This window comes from Phyllobates terribilis, unplaced genomic scaffold, assembly GCF_046119375.1.
Source record: "Phyllobates terribilis strain yellow unplaced genomic scaffold, ASM4611937v1 Scaffold_602__1_contigs__length_984359, whole genome shotgun sequence".
NCBI lineage: Eukaryota > Metazoa > Chordata > Amphibia > Anura > Dendrobatidae > Phyllobates > Phyllobates terribilis.
The window spans coordinates 692,210-709,784 of NW_027363362.1; the positions used below are offsets into that span (position 1 = coordinate 692,210).

The window sequence follows — 17,575 nt, forward strand, 5'->3', positions numbered from 1 at the left end:
TTGAACCAAAATGAGCTTGTAATCTGGCTTCTGCAACTTTGAACATGAAAAATCCAATGAGGAGAAGAAAAGCAAAGCCAAAGAGTCCATCCCAAAATCCGACAAACAAGCAAAATGAACAAAAAACATTGAATTCAATTCTTTCTGATTTTAGAAACTGCATTAAAGAAGGGGTGCACCGGTCCTGGAGATACTGCAATACCAGGTCAATGCGTGGAGTGGACAGAGCAAGCTCTTTTTCCATCTCCCTGTTCTAAAAATCCATTTAATATATGGTCCCCAGATAGGGGACGTATCAGATATTAAACTGATAAGAACAGATACTACACTTGATCTTAGCCAAAAGGCCGAGAAGCGATAACCAGAATTGGTTAAAAACTACGGAGCCACCCAAGGATCCTGAAAAGTCCATTTGTGGAGATGAGCTCCTGGACTCCCGTTAAGAAGACATGTTGTCAACCTCTAGATCCCTTACATGCCTGCACTTTTAGGCTTGCTGCTGCTGCAATCCACGCGTTTTAGATCTGCATAACTCCACCTCTTTAAACACAGCACCTTCACCCCCTGCTGTTCCCACCCGCCTCAAAACACCGTTGGAAGGGAGGAGAACCAATTAAGGCGGGGGGTGGGGTGGAACGAGCAGCTGTCTACCCTTAGCAGGAGGGCTCCTGATTACATACCTCTCCTGCTGCTGCTGCTGCTGGCTGTCCAGCAGCAGACTGAAGGTGGCTGCTGCTGTGCACAGGTATATAAAGGCTCAGAGCCTATTATGACACGCGCAGCCAGCGTTCCATTGCCACATTCCATCTACTGCAGGCAGGATACCTGGCTGGCTGAATGTCGCTGAGAAGCTCACAGAGACCGCCATAAGCAACAGTTTAACAGAATGCCACAGACTAATCAACCAAACTTTTTGGGTTGGGTTCTCTTTTATAGTCTGCAGGCATTAAATGAAAGAAGTCAGTGTTCCAGCAGAGGGAGACAACGTTTCAGAAAAGGCATTGTAGCAAACCAAAAAAGAAATTTTAAGCGCAGCAGAGTAACCAGCGCACATACCTGTTAGCTCAGGTGAGTTTAAAAGGCTGCTGTTGATAACAAGGGCATTTGCTAAATAGATGGTGTGTGTGCAACAATATACTGAAAGGTCAATTATATTGTGCAGCTTATCTCACCACCTGTAGTTATTTAGGTGAAAGCTCCAAAATGCTTGCCTAATATGTCTGTTTATCCAAAAGGAAGTAAAAAGGGAGAGCTAGAAAGATAGCATTGCATCACATTACATGGCAATGCAATGCACAGTTGCTGAAGTTGAACCAAAATGAGCTTGTAATCTGGCTTCTGCAACTTTGAACATGAAAAATCCAATGAGGAGAAGAAAAGCAAAGCCAAAGAGTCCATCCCAAAATCCGACAAACAAGCAAAATGAACAAAAAACATTGAATTCAATTCTTTCTGATTTTAGAAACTGCATTAAAGAAGGGGTGCACCGGTCCTGGAGATACTGCAATACCAGGTCAATGCGTGGAGTGGACAGAGCAAGCTCTTTTTCCATCTCCCTGTTCTAAAAATCCATTTAATATATGGTCCCCAGATAGGGGACGTATCAGATATTAAACTGATAAGAACAGATACTACACTTGATCTTAGCCAAAAGGCCGAGAAGCGATAACCAGAATTGGTTAAAAACTACGGAGCCACCCAAGGATCCTGAAAAGTCCATTTGTGGAGATGAGCTCCTGGACTCCCGTTAAGAAGACATGTTGTCAACCTCTAGATCCCTTACATGCCTGCACTTTTAGGCTTGCTGCTGCTGCAATCCACGCGTTTTAGATCTGCATAACTCCACCTCTTTAAACACAGCACCTTCACCCCCTGCTGTTCCCACCCGCCTCAAAACACCGTTGGAAGGGAGGAGAACCAATTAAGGCGGGGGGTGGGGTGGAACGAGCAGCTGTCTACCCTTAGCAGGAGGGCTCCTGATTACATACCTCTCCTGCTGCTGCTGCTGCTGGCTGTCCAGCAGCAGACTGAAGGTGGCTGCTGCTGTGCACAGGTATATAAAGGCTCAGAGCCTATTATGACACGCGCAGCCAGCGTTCCATTGCCACATTCCATCTACTGCAGGCAGGATACCTGGCTGGCTGAATGTCGCTGAGAAGCTCACAGAGACCGCCATAAGCAACAGTTTAACAGAATGCCACAGACTAATCAACCAAACTTTTTGGGTTGGGTTCTCTTTTATAGTCTGCAGGCATTAAATGAAAGAAGTCAGTGTTCCAGCAGAGGGAGACAACGTTTCAGAAAAGGCATTGTAGCAAACCAAAAAAGAAATTTTAAGCGCAGCAGAGTAACCAGCGCACATACCTGTTAGCTCAGGTGAGTTTAAAAGGCTGCTGTTGATAACAAGGGCATTTGCTAAATAGATGGTGTGTGTGCAACAATATACTGAAAGGTCAATTATATTGTGCAGCTTATCTCACCACCTGTAGTTATTTAGGTGAAAGCTCCAAAATGCTTGCCTAATATGTCTGTTTATCCAAAAGGAAGTAAAAAGGGAGAGCTAGAAAGATAGCATTGCATCACATTACATGGCAATGCAATGCACAGTTGCTGAAGTTGAACCAAAATGAGCTTGTAATCTGGCTTCTGCAACTTTGAACATGAAAAATCCAATGAGGAGAAGAAAAGCAAAGCCAAAGAGTCCATCCCAAAATCCGACAAACAAGCAAAATGAACAAAAAACATTGAATTCAATTCTTTCTGATTTTAGAAACTGCATTAAAGAAGGGGTGCACCGGTCCTGGAGATACTGCAATACCAGGTCAATGCGTGGAGTGGACAGAGCAAGCTCTTTTTCCATCTCCCTGTTCTAAAAATCCATTTAATATATGGTCCCCAGATAGGGGACGTATCAGATATTAAACTGATAAGAACAGATACTACACTTGATCTTAGCCAAAAGGCCGAAAAGCGATAACCAGAATTGGTTTCAAACTACGGAGCCACCCAAGGATCCTGAAAAGTCCATTTGTGGAGATGAGCTCCTGGACTCCCGTTAAGAAGACATGTTGTCAACCTCTAGATCCCTTACATGCCTGCACTTTTCGGCTTGCTGCTGCTGCAATCCACGCGTTTTAGATCTGCATAACTCCACCTCTTTAAACACAGCACCTTCACCCCCTGCTGTTCCCACCCGCCTCAACACCGTTGGAAGGGAGGAGAACCAATTAAGGCGGGGGGTGGGGTGGAACGAGCAGCTGTCTACCCTTAGCAGGAGGGCTCCTGATTACATACCTCTCCTGCTGCTGCTGCTGCTGGCTGTCCAGCAGCAGACTGAAGGTGGCTCCTGCTGTGCACAGGTATATAAAGGCTCAGAGCCTATTATGACACGCGCAGCCAGCGTTCCATTGCCACATTCCATCTACTGCAGGCAGGATACCTGGCTGGCTGAATGTCGCTGAGAAGCTCACAGAGACCGCCATAAGCAACAGTTTAACAGAATGCCACAGACTAATCAACCAAACTTTTTGGGTTGGGTTCTCTTTTATAGTCTGCAGGCATTAAATGAAAGAAGTCAGTGTTCCAGCAGAGGGAGACAACGTTTCAGAAAAGGCATTGTAGCAAACCAAAAAAGAAATTTTAAGCGCAGCAGAGTAACCAGCGCACATACCTGTTAGCTCAGGTGAGTTTAAAAGGCTGCTGTTGATAACAAGGGCATTTGCTAAATAGATGGTGTGTGTGCAACAATATACTGAAAGGTCAATTATATTGTGCAGCTTATCTCACCACCTGTAGTTATTTAGGTGAAAGCTCCAAAATGCTTGCCTAATATGTCTGTTTATCCAAAAGGAAGTAAAAAGGGAGAGCTAGAAAGATAGCATTGCATCACATTACATGGCAATGCAATGCACAGTTGCTGAAGTTGAACCAAAATGAGCTTGTAATCTGGCTTCTGCAACTTTGAACATGAAAAATCCAATGAGGAGAAGAAAAGCAAAGCCAAAGAGTCCATCCCAAAATCCGACAAACAAGCAAAATGAACAAAAAACATTGAATTCAATTCTTTCTGATTTTAGAAACTGCATTAAAGAAGGGGTGCACCGGTCCTGGAGATACTGCAATACCAGGTCAATGCGTGGAGTGGACAGAGCAAGCTCTTTTTCCATCTCCCTGTTCTAAAAATCCATTTAATATATGGTCCCCAGATAGGGGACGTATCAGATATTAAACTGATAAGAACAGATACTACACTTGATCTTAGCCAAAAGGCCGAGAAGCGATAACCAGAATTGGTTTCAAACTACGGAGCCACCCAAGGATCCTGAAAAGTCCATTTGTGGAGATGAGCTCCTGGACTCCCGTTAAGAAGACATGTTGTCAACCTCTAGATCCCTTACATGCCTGCACTTTTCGGCTTGCTGCTGCTGCAATCCACGCGTTTTAGATCTGCATAACTCCACCTCTTTAAACACAGCACCTTCACCCCCTGCTGTTCCCACCCGCCTCAACACCGTTGGAAGGGAGGAGAACCAATTAAGGCGGGGGGTGGGGTGGAACGAGCAGCTGTCTACCCTTAGCAGGAGGGCTCCTGATTACATACCTCTCCTGCTGCTGCTGCTGCTGGCTGTCCAGCAGCAGACTGAAGGTGGCTGCTGCTGTGCACAGGTATATAAAGGCTCAGAGCCTATTATGACACGCGCAGCCAGCGTTCCATTGCCACATTCCATCTACTGCAGGCAGGATACCTGGCTGGCTGAATGTCGCTGAGAAGCTCACAGAGACCGCCATAAGCAACAGTTTAACAGAATGCCACAGACTAATCAACCAAACTTTTTGGGTTGGGTTCTCTTTTATAGTCTGCAGGCATTAAATGAAAGAAGTCAGTGTTCCAGCAGAGGGAGACAACGTTTCAGAAAAGGCATTGTAGCAAACCAAAAAAGAAATTTTAAGCGCAGCAGAGTAACCAGCGCACATACCTGTTAGCTCAGGTGAGTTTAAAAGGCTGCTGTTGATAACAAGGGCATTTGCTAAATAGATGGTGTGTGTGCAACAATATACTGAAAGGTCAATTATATTGTGCAGCTTATCTCACCACCTGTAGTTATTTAGGTGAAAGCTCCAAAATGCTTGCCTAATATGTCTGTTTATCCAAAAGGAAGTAAAAAGGGAGAGCTAGAAAGATAGCATTGCATCACATTACATGGCAATGCAATGCACAGTTGCTGAAGTTGAACCAAAATGAGCTTGTAATCTGGCTTCTGCAACTTTGAACATGAAAAATCCAATGAGGAGAAGAAAAGCAAAGCCAAAGAGTCCATCCCAAAATCCGACAAACAAGCAAAATGAACAAAAAACATTGAATTCAATTCTTTCTGATTTTAGAAACTGCATTAAAGAAGGGGTGCACCGGTCCTGGAGATACTGCAATACCAGGTCAATGCGTGGAGTGGACAGAGCAAGCTCTTTTTCCATCTCCCTGTTCTAAAAATCCATTTAATATATGGTCCCCAGATAGGGGACGTATCAGATATTAAACTGATAAGAACAGATACTACACTTGATCTTAGCCAAAAGGCCGAGAAGCGATAACCAGAATTGGTTTCAAACTACGGAGCCACCCAAGGATCCTGAAAAGTCCATTTGTGGAGATGAGCTCCTGGACTCCCGTTAAGAAGACATGTTGTCAACCTCTAGATCCCTTACATGCCTGCACTTTTCGGCTTGCTGCTGCTGCAATCCACGCGTTTTAGATCTGCATAACTCCACCTCTTTAAACACAGCACCTTCACCCCCTGCTGTTCCCACCCGCCTCAACACCGTTGGAAGGGAGGAGAACCAATTAAGGCGGGGGGTGGGGTGGAACGAGCAGCTGTCTACCCTTAGCAGGAGGGCTCCTGATTACATACCTCTCCTGCTGCTGCTGCTGCTGGCTGTCCAGCAGCAGACTGAAGGTGGCTGCTGCTGTGCACAGGTATATAAAGGCTCAGAGCCTATTATGACACGCGCAGCCAGCGTTCCATTGCCACATTCCATCTACTGCAGGCAGGATACCTGGCTGGCTGAATGTCGCTGAGAAGCTCACAGAGACCGCCATAAGCAACAGTTTAACAGAATGCCACAGACTAATCAACCAAACTTTTTGGGTTGGGTTCTCTTTTATAGTCTGCAGGCATTAAATGAAAGAAGTCAGTGTTCCAGCAGAGGGAGACAACGTTTCAGAAAAGGCATTGTAGCAAACCAAAAAAGAAATTTTAAGCGCAGCAGAGTAACCAGCGCACATACCTGTTAGCTCAGGTGAGTTTAAAAGGCTGCTGTTGATAACAAGGGCATTTGCTAAATAGATGGTGTGTGTGCAACAATATACTGAAAGGTCAATTATATTGTGCAGCTTATCTCACCACCTGTAGTTATTTAGGTGAAAGCTCCAAAATGCTTGCCTAATATGTCTGTTTATCCAAAAGGAAGTAAAAAGGGAGAGCTAGAAAGATAGCATTGCATCACATTACATGGCAATGCAATGCACAGTTGCTGAAGTTGAACCAAAATGAGCTTGTAATCTGGCTTCTGCAACTTTGAACATGAAAAATCCAATGAGGAGAAGAAAAGCAAAGCCAAAGAGTCCATCCCAAAATCCGACAAACAAGCAAAATGAACAAAAAACATTGAATTCAATTCTTTCTGATTTTAGAAACTGCATTAAAGAAGGGGTGCACCGGTCCTGGAGATACTGCAATACCAGGTCAATGCGTGGAGTGGACAGAGCAAGCTCTTTTTCCATCTCCCTGTTCTAAAAATCCATTTAATATATGGTCCCCAGATAGGGGACGTATCAGATATTAAACTGATAAGAACAGATACTACACTTGATCTTAGCCAAAGGCCGAGAAGCGATAACCAGAATTGGTTTCAAACTACGGAGCCACCCAAGGATCCTGAAAAGTCCATTTGTGGAGATGAGCTCCTGGACTCCCGTTAAGAAGACATGTTGTCAACCTCTAGATCCCTTACATGCCTGCACTTTTCGGCTTGCTGCTGCTGCAATCCACGCGTTTTAGATCTGCATAACTCCACCTCTTTAAACACAGCACCTTCACCCCCTGCTGTTCCCACCCGCCTCAACACCGTTGGAAGGGAGGAGAACCAATTAAGGCGGGGGGTGGGGTGGAACGAGCAGCTGTCTACCCTTAGCAGGAGGGCTCCTGATTACATACCTCTCCTGCTGCTGCTGCTGCTGGCTGTCCAGCAGCAGACTGAAGGTGGCTGCTGCTGTGCACAGGTATATAAAGGCTCAGAGCCTATTATGACACGCGCAGCCAGCGTTCCATTGCCACATTCCATCTACTGCAGGCAGGATACCTGGCTGGCTGAATGTCGCTGAGAAGCTCACAGAGACCGCCATAAGCAACAGTTTAACAGAATGCCACAGACTAATCAACCAAACTTTTTGGGTTGGGTTCTCTTTTATAGTCTGCAGGCATTAAATGAAAGAAGTCAGTGTTCCAGCAGAGGGAGACAACGTTTCAGAAAAGGCATTGTAGCAAACCAAAAAAGAAATTTTAAGCGCAGCAGAGTAACCAGCGCACATACCTGTTAGCTCAGGTGAGTTTAAAAGGCTGCTGTTGATAACAAGGGCATTTGCTAAATAGATGGTGTGTGTGCAACAATATACTGAAAGGTCAATTATATTGTGCAGCTTATCTCACCACCTGTAGTTATTTAGGTGAAAGCTCCAAAATGCTTGCCTAATATGTCTGTTTATCCAAAAGGAAGTAAAAAGGGAGAGCTAGAAAGATAGCATTGCATCACATTACATGGCAATGCAATGCACAGTTGCTGAAGTTGAACCAAAATGAGCTTGTAATCTGGCTTCTGCAACTTTGAACATGAAAAATCCAATGAGGAGAAGAAAAGCAAAGCCAAAGAGTCCATCCCAAAATCCGACAAACAAGCAAAATGAACAAAAAACATTGAATTCAATTCTTTCTGATTTTAGAAACTGCATTAAAGAAGGGGTGCACCGGTCCTGGAGATACTGCAATACCAGGTCAATGCGTGGAGTGGACAGAGCAAGCTCTTTTTCCATCTCCCTGTTCTAAAAATCCATTTAATATATGGTCCCCAGATAGGGGACGTATCAGATATTAAACTGATAAGAACAGATACTACACTTGATCTTAGCCAAAAGGCCGAGAAGCGATAACCAGAATTGGTTTCAAACTACGGAGCCACCCAAGGATCCTGAAAAGTCCATTTGTGGAGATGAGCTCCTGGACTCCCGTTAAGAAGACATGTTGTCAACCTCTAGATCCCTTACATGCCTGCACTTTTCGGCTTGCTGCTGCTGCAATCCACGCGTTTTAGATCTGCATAACTCCACCTCTTTAAACACAGCACCTTCACCCCCTGCTGTTCCCACCCGCCTCAACACCGTTGGAAGGGAGGAGAACCAATTAAGGCGGGGGGTGGGGTGGAACGAGCAGCTGTCTACCCTTAGCAGGAGGGCTCCTGATTACATACCTCTCCTGCTGCTGCTGCTGCTGGCTGTCCAGCAGCAGACTGAAGGTGGCTGCTGCTGTGCACAGGTATATAAAGGCTCAGAGCCTATTATGACACGCGCAGCCAGCGTTCCATTGCCACATTCCATCTACTGCAGGCAGGATACCTGGCTGGCTGAATGTCGCTGAGAAGCTCACAGAGACCGCCATAAGCAACAGTTTAACAGAATGCCACAGACTAATCAACCAAACTTTTTGGGTTGGGTTCTCTTTTATAGTCTGCAGGCATTAAATGAAAGAAGTCAGTGTTCCAGCAGAGGGAGACAACGTTTCAGAAAAGGCATTGTAGCAAACCAAAAAAGAAATTTTAAGCGCAGCAGAGTAACCAGCGCACATACCTGTTAGCTCAAGTGAGTTTAAAAGGCTGCTGTTGATAACAAGGGCATTTGCTAAATAGATGGTGTGTGTGCAACAATATACTGAAAGGTCAATTATATTGTGCAGCTTATCTCACCACCTGTAGTTATTTAGGTGAAAGCTCCAAAATGCTTGCCTAATATGTCTGTTTATCCAAAAGGAAGTAAAAAGGGAGAGCTAGAAAGATAGCATTGCATCACATTACATGGCAATGCAATGCACAGTTGCTGAAGTTGAACCAAAATGAGCTTGTAATCTGGCTTCTGCAACTTTGAACATGAAAAATCCAATGAGGAGAAGAAAAGCAAAGCCAAAGAGTCCATCCCAAAATCCGACAAACAAGCAAAATGAACAAAAAACATTGAATTCAATTCTTTCTGATTTTAGAAACTGCATTAAAGAAGGGGTGCACCGGTCCTGGAGATACTGCAATACCAGGTCAATGCGTGGAGTGGACAGAGCAAGCTCTTTTTCCATCTCCCTGTTCTAAAAATCCATTTAATATATGGTCCCCAGATAGGGGACGTATCAGATATTAAACTGATAAGAACAGATACTACACTTGATCTTAGCCAAAAGGCCGAGAAGCGATAACCAGAATTGGTTTCAAACTACGGAGCCACCCAAGGATCCTGAAAAGTCCATTTGTGGAGATGAGCTCCTGGACTCCCGTTAAGAAGACATGTTGTCAACCTCTAGATCCCTTACATGCCTGCACTTTTCGGCTTGCTGCTGCTGCAATCCACGCGTTTTAGATCTGCATAACTCCACCTCTTTAAACACAGCACCTTCACCCCCTGCTGTTCCCACCCGCCTCAACACCGTTGGAAGGGAGGAGAACCAATTAAGGCGGGGGGTGGGGTGGAACGAGCAGCTGTCTACCCTTAGCAGGAGGGCTCCTGATTACATACCTCTCCTGCTGCTGCTGCTGCTGGCTGTCCAGCAGCAGACTGAAGGTGGCTGCTGCTGTGCACAGGTATATAAAGGCTCAGAGCCTATTATGACACGCGCAGCCAGCGTTCCATTGCCACATTCCATCTACTGCAGGCAGGATACCTGGCTGGCTGAATGTCGCTGAGAAGCTCACAGAGACCGCCATAAGCAACAGTTTAACAGAATGCCACAGACTAATCAACCAAACTTTTTGGGTTGGGTTCTCTTTTATAGTCTGCAGGCATTAAATGAAAGAAGTCAGTGTTCCAGCAGAGGGAGACAACGTTTCAGAAAAGGCATTGTAGCAAACCAAAAAAGAAATTTTAAGCGCAGCAGAGTAACCAGCGCACATACCTGTTAGCTCAGGTGAGTTTAAAAGGCTGCTGTTGATAACAAGGGCATTTGCTAAATAGATGGTGTGTGTGCAACAATATACTGAAAGGTCAATTATATTGTGCAGCTTATCTCACCACCTGTAGTTATTTAGGTGAAAGCTCCAAAATGCTTGCCTAATATGTCTGTTTATCCAAAAGGAAGTAAAAAGGGAGAGCTAGAAAGATAGCATTGCATCACATTACATGGCAATGCAATGCACAGTTGCTGAAGTTGAACCAAAATGAGCTTGTAATCTGGCTTCTGCAACTTTGAACATGAAAAATCCAATGAGGAGAAGAAAAGCAAAGCCAAAGAGTCCATCCCAAAATCCGACAAACAAGCAAAATGAACAAAAAACATTGAATTCAATTCTTTCTGATTTTAGAAACTGCATTAAAGAAGGGGTGCACCGGTCCTGGAGATACTGCAATACCAGGTCAATGCGTGGAGTGGACAGAGCAAGCTCTTTTTCCATCTCCCTGTTCTAAAAATCCATTTAATATATGGTCCCCAGATAGGGGACGTATCAGATATTAAACTGATAAGAACAGATACTACACTTGATCTTAGCCAAAAGGCCGAGAAGCGATAACCAGAATTGGTTTCAAACTACGGAGCCACCCAAGGATCCTGAAAAGTCCATTTGTGGAGATGAGCTCCTGGACTCCCGTTAAGAAGACATGTTGTCAACCTCTAGATCCCTTACATGCCTGCACTTTTCGGCTTGCTGCTGCTGCAATCCACGCGTTTTAGATCTGCATAACTCCACCTCTTTAAACACAGCACCTTCACCCCCTGCTGTTCCCACCCGCCTCAACACCGTTGGAAGGGAGGAGAACCAATTAAGGCGGGGGGTGGGGTGGAACGAGCAGCTGTCTACCCTTAGCAGGAGGGCTCCTGATTACATACCTCTCCTGCTGCTGCTGCTGCTGGCTGTCCAGCAGCAGACTGAAGGTGGCTGCTGCTGTGCACAGGTATATAAAGGCTCAGAGCCTATTATGACACGCGCAGCCAGCGTTCCATTGCCACATTCCATCTACTGCAGGCAGGATACCTGGCTGGCTGAATGTCGCTGAGAAGCTCACAGAGACCGCCATAAGCAACAGTTTAACAGAATGCCACAGACTAATCAACCAAACTTTTTGGGTTGGGTTCTCTTTTATAGTCTGCAGGCATTAAATGAAAGAAGTCAGTGTTCCAGCAGAGGGAGACAACGTTTCAGAAAAGGCATTGTAGCAAACCAAAAAAGAAATTTTAAGCGCAGCAGAGTAACCAGCGCACATACCTGTTAGCTCAGGTGAGTTTAAAAGGCTGCTGTTGATAACAAGGGCATTTGCTAAATAGATGGTGTGTGTGCAACAATATACTGAAAGGTCAATTATATTGTGCAGCTTATCTCACCACCTGTAGTTATTTAGGTGAAAGCTCCAAAATGCTTGCCTAATATGTCTGTTTATCCAAAAGGAAGTAAAAAGGGAGAGCTAGAAAGATAGCATTGCATCACATTACATGGCAATGCAATGCACAGTTGCTGAAGTTGAACCAAAATGAGCTTGTAATCTGGCTTCTGCAACTTTGAACATGAAAAATCCAATGAGGAGAAGAAAAGCAAAGCCAAAGAGTCCATCCCAAAATCCGACAAACAAGCAAAATGAACAAAAAACATTGAATTCAATTCTTTCTGATTTTAGAAACTGCATTAAAGAAGGGGTGCACCGGTCCTGGAGATACTGCAATACCAGGTCAATGCGTGGAGTGGACAGAGCAAGCTCTTTTTCCATCTCCCTGTTCTAAAAATCCATTTAATATATGGTCCCCAGATAGGGGACGTATCAGATATTAAACTGATAAGAACAGATACTACACTTGATCTTAGCCAAAAGGCCGAGAAGCGATAACCAGAATTGGTTTCAAACTACGGAGCCACCCAAGGATCCTGAAAAGTCCATTTGTGGAGATGAGCTCCTGGACTCCCGTTAAGAAGACATGTTGTCAACCTCTAGATCCCTTACATGCCTGCACTTTTCGGCTTGCTGCTGCTGCAATCCACGCGTTTTAGATCTGCATAACTCCACCTCTTTAAACACAGCACCTTCACCCCCTGCTGTTCCCACCCGCCTCAACACCGTTGGAAGGGAGGAGAACCAATTAAGGCGGGGGGTGGGGTGGAACGAGCAGCTGTCTACCCTTAGCAGGAGGGCTCCTGATTACATACCTCTCCTGCTGCTGCTGCTGCTGGCTGTCCAGCAGCAGACTGAAGGTGGCTGCTGCTGTGCACAGGTATATAAAGGCTCAGAGCCTATTATGACACGCGCAGCCAGCGTTCCATTGCCACATTCCATCTACTGCAGGCAGGATACCTGGCTGGCTGAATGTCGCTGAGAAGCTCACAGAGACCGCCATAAGCAACAGTTTAACAGAATGCCACAGACTAATCAACCAAACTTTTTGGGTTGGGTTCTCTTTTATAGTCTGCAGGCATTAAATGAAAGAAGTCAGTGTTCCAGCAGAGGGAGACAACGTTTCAGAAAAGGCATTGTAGCAAACCAAAAAAGAAATTTTAAGCGCAGCAGAGTAACCAGCGCACATACCTGTTAGCTCAGGTGAGTTTAAAAGGCTGCTGTTGATAACAAGGGCATTTGCTAAATAGATGGTGTGTGTGCAACAATATACTGAAAGGTCAATTATATTGTGCAGCTTATCTCACCACCTGTAGTTATTTAGGTGAAAGCTCCAAAATGCTTGCCTAATATGTCTGTTTATCCAAAAGGAAGTAAAAAGGGAGAGCTAGAAAGATAGCATTGCATCACATTACATGGCAATGCAATGCACAGTTGCTGAAGTTGAACCAAAATGAGCTTGTAATCTGGCTTCTGCAACTTTGAACATGAAAAATCCAATGAGGAGAAGAAAAGCAAAGCCAAAGAGTGCATCCCAAAATCCGACAAACAAGCAAAATGAACAAAAAACATTGAATTCAATTCTTTCTGATTTTAGAAACTGCATTAAAGAAGGGGTGCACCGGTCCTGGAGATACTGCAATACCAGGTCAATGCGTGGAGTGGACAGAGCAAGCTCTTTTTCCATCTCCCTGTTCTAAAAATCCATTTAATATATGGTCCCCAGATAGGGGACGTATCAGATATTAAACTGATAAGAACAGATACTACACTTGATCTTAGCCAAAAGGCCGAGAAGCGATAACCAGAATTGGTTTCAAACTACGGAGCCACCCAAGGATCCTGAAAAGTCCATTTGTGGAGATGAGCTCCTGGACTCCCGTTAAGAAGACATGTTGTCAACCTCTAGATCCCTTACATGCCTGCACTTTTCGGCTTGCTGCTGCTGCAATCCACGCGTTTTAGATCTGCATAACTCCACCTCTTTAAACACAGCACCTTCACCCCCTGCTGTTCCCACCCGCCTCAACACCGTTGGAAGGGAGGAGAACCAATTAAGGCGGGGGGTGGGGTGGAACGAGCAGCTGTCTACCCTTAGCAGGAGGGCTCCTGATTACATACCTCTCCTGCTGCTGCTGCTGCTGGCTGTCCAGCAGCAGACTGAAGGTGGCTGCTGCTGTGCACAGGTATATAAAGGCTCAGAGCCTATTATGACACGCGCAGCCAGCGTTCCATTGCCACATTCCATCTACTGCAGGCAGGATACCTGGCTGGCTGAATGTCGCTGAGAAGCTCACAGAGACCGCCATAAGCAACAGTTTAACAGAATGCCACAGACTAATCAACCAAACTTTTTGGGTTGGGTTCTCTTTTATAGTCTGCAGGCATTAAATGAAAGAAGTCAGTGTTCCAGCAGAGGGAGACAACGTTTCAGAAAAGGCATTGTAGCAAACCAAAAAAGAAATTTTAAGCGCAGCAGAGTAACCAGCGCACATACCTGTTAGCTCAGGTGAGTTTAAAAGGCTGCTGTTGATAACAAGGGCATTTGCTAAATAGATGGTGTGTGTGCAACAATATACTGAAAGGTCAATTATATTGTGCAGCTTATCTCACCACCTGTAGTTATTTAGGTGAAAGCTCCAAAATGCTTGCCTAATATGTCTGTTTATCCAAAAGGAAGTAAAAAGGGAGAGCTAGAAAGATAGCATTGCATCACATTACATGGCAATGCAATGCACAGTTGCTGAAGTTGAACCAAAATGAGCTTGTAATCTGGCTTCTGCAACTTTGAACATGAAAAATCCAATGAGGAGAAGAAAAGCAAAGCCAAAGAGTCCATCCCAAAATCCGACAAACAAGCAAAATGAACAAAAAACATTGAATTCAATTCTTTCTGATTTTAGAAACTGCATTAAAGAAGGGGTGCACCGGTCCTGGAGATACTGCAATACCAGGTCAATGCGTGGAGTGGACAGAGCAAGCTCTTTTTCCATCTCCCTGTTCTAAAAATCCATTTAATATATGGTCCCCAGATAGGGGACGTATCAGATATTAAACTGATAAGAACAGATACTACACTTGATCTTAGCCAAAAGGCCGAGAAGCGATAACCAGAATTGGTTTCAAACTACGGAGCCACCCAAGGATCCTGAAAAGTCCATTTGTGGAGATGAGCTCCTGGACTCCCGTTAAGAAGACATGTTGTCAACCTCTAGATCCCTTACATGCCTGCACTTTTCGGCTTGCTGCTGCTGCAATCCACGCGTTTTAGATCTGCATAACTCCACCTCTTTAAACACAGCACCTTCACCCCCTGCTGTTCCCACCCGCCTCAACACCGTTGGAAGGGAGGAGAACCAATTAAGGCGGGGGGTGGGGTGGAACGAGCAGCTGTCTACCCTTAGCAGGAGGGCTCCTGATTACATACCTCTCCTGCTGCTGCTGCTGCTGGCTGTCCAGCAGCAGACTGAAGGTGGCTGCTGCTGTGCACAGGTATATAAAGGCTCAGAGCCTATTATGACACGCGCAGCCAGCGTTCCATTGCCACATTCCATCTACTGCAGGCAGGATACCTGGCTGGCTGAATGTCGCTGAGAAGCTCACAGAGACCGCCATAAGCAACAGTTTAACAGAATGCCACAGACTAATCAACCAAACTTTTTGGGTTGGGTTCTCTTTTATAGTCTGCAGGCATTAAATGAAAGAAGTCAGTGTTCCAGCAGAGGGAGACAACGTTTCAGAAAAGGCATTGTAGCAAACCAAAAAAGAAATTTTAAGCGCAGCAGAGTAACCAGCGCACATACCTGTTAGCTCAGGTGAGTTTAAAAGGCTGCTGTTGATAACAAGGGCATTTGCTAAATAGATGGTGTGTGTGCAACAATATACTGAAAGGTCAATTATATTGTGCAGCTTATCTCACCACCTGTAGTTATTTAGGTGAAAGCTCCAAAATGCTTGCCTAATATGTCTGTTTATCCAAAAGGAAGTAAAAAGGGAGAGCTAGAAAGATAGCATTGCATCACATTACATGGCAATGCAATGCACAGTTGCTGAAGTTGAACCAAAATGAGCTTGTAATCTGGCTTCTGCAACTTTGAACATGAAAAATCCAATGAGGAGAAGAAAAGCAAAGCCAAAGAGTCCATCCCAAAATCCGACAAACAAGCAAAATGAACAAAAAACATTGAATTCAATTCTTTCTGATTTTAGAAACTGCATTAAAGAAGGGGTGCACCGGTCCTGGAGATACTGCAATACCAGGTCAATGCGTGGAGTGGACAGAGCAAGCTCTTTTTCCATCTCCCTGTTCTAAAAATCCATTTAATATATGGTCCCCAGATAGGGGACGTATCAGATATTAAACTGATAAGAACAGATACTACACTTGATCTTAGCCAAAAGGCCGAGAAGCGATAACCAGAATTGGTTTCAAACTACGGAGCCACCCAAGGATCCTGAAAAGTCCATTTGTGGAGATGAGCTCCTGGACTCCCGTTAAGAAGACATGTTGTCAACCTCTAGATCCCTTACATGCCTGCACTTTTCGGCTTGCTGCTGCTGCAATCCACGCGTTTTAGATCTGCATAACTCCACCTCTTTAAACACAGCACCTTCACCCCCTGCTGTTCCCACCCGCCTCAACACCGTTGGAAGGGAGGAGAACCAATTAAGGCGGGGGGTGGGGTGGAACGAGCAGCTGTCTACCCTTAGCAGGAGGGCTCCTGATTACATACCTCTCCTGCTGCTGCTGCTGCTGGCTGTCCAGCAGCAGACTGAAGGTGGCTGCTGCTGTGCACAGGTATATAAAGGCTCAGAGCCTATTATGACACGCGCAGCCAGCGTTCCATTGCCACATTCCATCTACTGCAGGCAGGATACCTGGCTGGCTGAATGTCGCTGAGAAGCTCACAGAGACCGCCATAAGCAACAGTTTAACAGAATGCCACAGACTAATCAACCAAACTTTTTGGGTTGGGTTCTCTTTTATAGTCTGCAGGCATTAAATGAAAGAAGTCAGTGTTCCAGCAGAGGGAGACAACGTTTCAGAAAAGGCATTGTAGCAAACCAAAAAAGAAATTTTAAGCGCAGCAGAGTAACCAGCGCACATACCTGTTAGCTCAGGTGAGTTTAAAAGGCTGCTGTTGATAACAAGGGCATTTGCTAAATAGATGGTGTGTGTGCAACAATATACTGAAAGGTCAATTATATTGTGCAGCTTATCTCACCACCTGTAGTTATTTAGGTGAAAGCTCCAAAATGCTTGCCTAATATGTCTGTTTATCCAAAAGGAAGTAAAAAGGGAGAGCTAGAAAGATAGCATTGCATCACATTACATGGCAATGCAATGCACAGTTGCTGAAGTTGAACCAAAATGAGCTTGTAATCTGGCTTCTGCAACTTTGAACATGAAAAATCCAATGAGGAGAAGAAAAGCAAAGCCAAAGAGTCCATCCCAAAATCCGACAAACAAGCAAAATGAACAAAAAACATTGAATTCAATTCTTTCTGATTTTAGAAACTGCATTAAAGAAGGGGTGCACCGGTCCTGGAGATACTGCAATACCAGGTCAATGCGTGGAGTGGACAGAGCAAGCTCTTTTTCTATCTCCCTGTTCTAAAAATCCATTTAATATATGGTCCCCAGATAGGGGACGTATCAGATATTAAACTGATAAGAACAGATACTACACTTGATCTTAGCCAAAAGGCCGAGAAGCGATAACCAGAATTGGTTTCAAACTACGGAGCCACCCAAGGATCCTGAAAAGTCCATTTGTGGAGATGAGCTCCTGGACTCCCGTTAAGAAGACATGTTGTCAACCTCTAGATCCCTTACATGCCTGCACTTTTCGGCTTGCTGCTGCTGCAATCCACGCGTTTTAGATCTGCATAACTCCACCTCTTTAAACACAGCACCTTCACCCCCTGCTGTTCCCACCCGCCTCAACACCGTTG

At 44.9% G+C, this 17,575-nt stretch overlaps 14 non-coding genes across 14 annotated transcripts; all 14 read right to left on the reverse strand.

Moving 5' to 3' along the window:
- Positions 1–168: 168 nt before the first annotated feature.
- Positions 169–359, reverse strand: LOC141233496 (U2 spliceosomal RNA). The gene has a single exon (XR_012299572.1). It is a non-coding gene; the product is annotated as a U2 spliceosomal RNA (small nuclear RNA).
- Positions 360–1,476: 1,117 nt separating this feature from the next.
- Positions 1,477–1,667, reverse strand: LOC141233497 (U2 spliceosomal RNA). Its single transcript, XR_012299573.1, has one exon. It is a non-coding gene; the product is annotated as a U2 spliceosomal RNA (small nuclear RNA).
- Positions 1,668–2,784: 1,117 nt separating this feature from the next.
- Positions 2,785–2,975, reverse strand: LOC141233632 (U2 spliceosomal RNA). Its single transcript, XR_012299705.1, has one exon. It is a non-coding gene; the product is annotated as a U2 spliceosomal RNA (small nuclear RNA).
- A 1,115-nt stretch (positions 2,976–4,090) lies between these two features.
- LOC141233498 (U2 spliceosomal RNA) lies at positions 4,091–4,281 on the reverse strand. The gene has a single exon (XR_012299574.1). It is a non-coding gene; the product is annotated as a U2 spliceosomal RNA (small nuclear RNA).
- A 1,115-nt stretch (positions 4,282–5,396) lies between these two features.
- On the reverse strand, positions 5,397–5,587 carry LOC141233499 (U2 spliceosomal RNA). Its single transcript, XR_012299575.1, has one exon. It is a non-coding gene; the product is annotated as a U2 spliceosomal RNA (small nuclear RNA).
- A 1,115-nt stretch (positions 5,588–6,702) lies between these two features.
- LOC141233633 (U2 spliceosomal RNA) lies at positions 6,703–6,892 on the reverse strand. Its single transcript, XR_012299706.1, has one exon. It is a non-coding gene; the product is annotated as a U2 spliceosomal RNA (small nuclear RNA).
- A 1,115-nt stretch (positions 6,893–8,007) lies between these two features.
- Positions 8,008–8,198, reverse strand: LOC141233500 (U2 spliceosomal RNA). The gene has a single exon (XR_012299576.1). It is a non-coding gene; the product is annotated as a U2 spliceosomal RNA (small nuclear RNA).
- A 1,115-nt stretch (positions 8,199–9,313) lies between these two features.
- On the reverse strand, positions 9,314–9,504 carry LOC141233501 (U2 spliceosomal RNA). The gene has a single exon (XR_012299577.1). It is a non-coding gene; the product is annotated as a U2 spliceosomal RNA (small nuclear RNA).
- Positions 9,505–10,619: 1,115 nt separating this feature from the next.
- LOC141233502 (U2 spliceosomal RNA) lies at positions 10,620–10,810 on the reverse strand. Its single transcript, XR_012299578.1, has one exon. It is a non-coding gene; the product is annotated as a U2 spliceosomal RNA (small nuclear RNA).
- A 1,115-nt stretch (positions 10,811–11,925) lies between these two features.
- LOC141233504 (U2 spliceosomal RNA) lies at positions 11,926–12,116 on the reverse strand. The gene has a single exon (XR_012299580.1). It is a non-coding gene; the product is annotated as a U2 spliceosomal RNA (small nuclear RNA).
- A 1,115-nt stretch (positions 12,117–13,231) lies between these two features.
- Positions 13,232–13,422, reverse strand: LOC141233505 (U2 spliceosomal RNA). The gene has a single exon (XR_012299581.1). It is a non-coding gene; the product is annotated as a U2 spliceosomal RNA (small nuclear RNA).
- A 1,115-nt stretch (positions 13,423–14,537) lies between these two features.
- On the reverse strand, positions 14,538–14,728 carry LOC141233506 (U2 spliceosomal RNA). The gene has a single exon (XR_012299582.1). It is a non-coding gene; the product is annotated as a U2 spliceosomal RNA (small nuclear RNA).
- Positions 14,729–15,843: 1,115 nt separating this feature from the next.
- LOC141233508 (U2 spliceosomal RNA) lies at positions 15,844–16,034 on the reverse strand. Its single transcript, XR_012299583.1, has one exon. It is a non-coding gene; the product is annotated as a U2 spliceosomal RNA (small nuclear RNA).
- Positions 16,035–17,149: 1,115 nt separating this feature from the next.
- LOC141233614 (U2 spliceosomal RNA) lies at positions 17,150–17,340 on the reverse strand. The gene has a single exon (XR_012299687.1). It is a non-coding gene; the product is annotated as a U2 spliceosomal RNA (small nuclear RNA).
- Positions 17,341–17,575: the final 235 nt, after the last annotated feature.